Here is a 1,429-nt window from a genome sequence, read left to right as displayed (position 1 = left end):
CATGGCAGAGAAATCTTACCCACGGCTATCTCATGTGATCTACCTCCTACCCGGATTTCTGCTGTGAGGTCAGCCACACTTCAGCTTATTAAACACCATGTCAGGGAGCACCCGTTTTTACCCAAAGCAGAAGGATGCCTTCTCAGGGCTGCTCCTCCATTGCCCTGTCTTTCAGACCTCCTTTTCATTTCCAGATGCTGATTCCCTCCTGGTTCTAGATCTTGTCTTATTCCGGTACTTATTGCTGGCTCTGGCGTCTTATCTGCTCTTAATTGACTGCCTTGCTTCATCTCACTTCACTTCACCTTGCTAACCCCTAAATGCACCCTATGTTTCTGGCCATTAACTGTGTTTCTAAAGAGATCTCAAAAAACTCATCTTTATTTATGGAAACAATTTGCTAAATGAATGAGTTAATGAGGGAACACCTTGTATTTCCATTTATAACTTTCTACCGATCATCTTCTTTAGCTCTATGGTTCTCATAACTGGTCCAACAACCTAGTGGTGTCTCTCACTACCAATTTCAAGGTCAAAATTATAAATTTTTTCAAGCAATCCAGTAGCTTTTGGACTTATGCCTTGATGGCATCTTTAACTTCAATTTTTTAGGTTATTCTTGCAATTTTGCTCTTCTAACATCAGGCATCTTCTAACATTCTTCCCAAATTTTCCATCCTCAAACCACATCTCCAATTGCCACTTCATCCTTAACTACTAATTCACATTAAATTTTCTTGAGGAATTTTCCCTTCATTATGTTTGTGTTGTTTTTTTTTATCAGTATCTTTTCCTGAAAAAACTAATTTTCATTAATGTCTTCCATTCCATGCTCTTTGTAATATTAATGTTACTCCTACATTTGAAACACTCTTTGCACCTCTGACCACTTCCTGTCATTCAGATTCATTTCTGGGCTATTGCTAAGCCATACATTAAAAGTAAGGGAATGATGTTGAGTGATTACACCCAAAATCACACAACATGATGCTTCAAAGTAAACATAGCTTCTAAATGTAAAAACTATGGGGACTGTGTTTTTAAGTTTCCATGCCAAAAGATTATTAGTAATGAATAGTAATATCCTGAAACAAAGGTCTTCACTATCAGAATAAATTTGGTGACTTGAAATGTAAACGATTTTAAAATTGCTGAATATACTGTTAGGACTTTTACGGTGATATACTAAAACGATGGTTCAAAAATTTTAAATATTTTTTCTTCAAGTGAACATTAGTGTAAGACTAATACAGAAATAATGAAACCAGTTTTTAAGTGCACATGTATAATTAGATTGTATCTTTATACATATTTTTCATATTTTTCTTAAAAGACTGCAGAAAATATTTTCCTATACAACTTTAATGTGTACCATCATGTTTATTATAAATTAACATAAAAGTTTCATAAAATACAAATTTAAACATTA

Source organism: Rhinolophus sinicus, chromosome 3 (assembly GCF_057876585.1).
Source record: "Rhinolophus sinicus isolate RSI-liver-muscle chromosome 3, RSI-T2T, whole genome shotgun sequence".
NCBI classification, from domain to species: domain Eukaryota; kingdom Metazoa; phylum Chordata; class Mammalia; order Chiroptera; family Rhinolophidae; genus Rhinolophus; species Rhinolophus sinicus.
The sequence above is the reverse complement of the archived record's forward strand: the minus strand, read 5'-3'. Positions refer to the sequence as shown.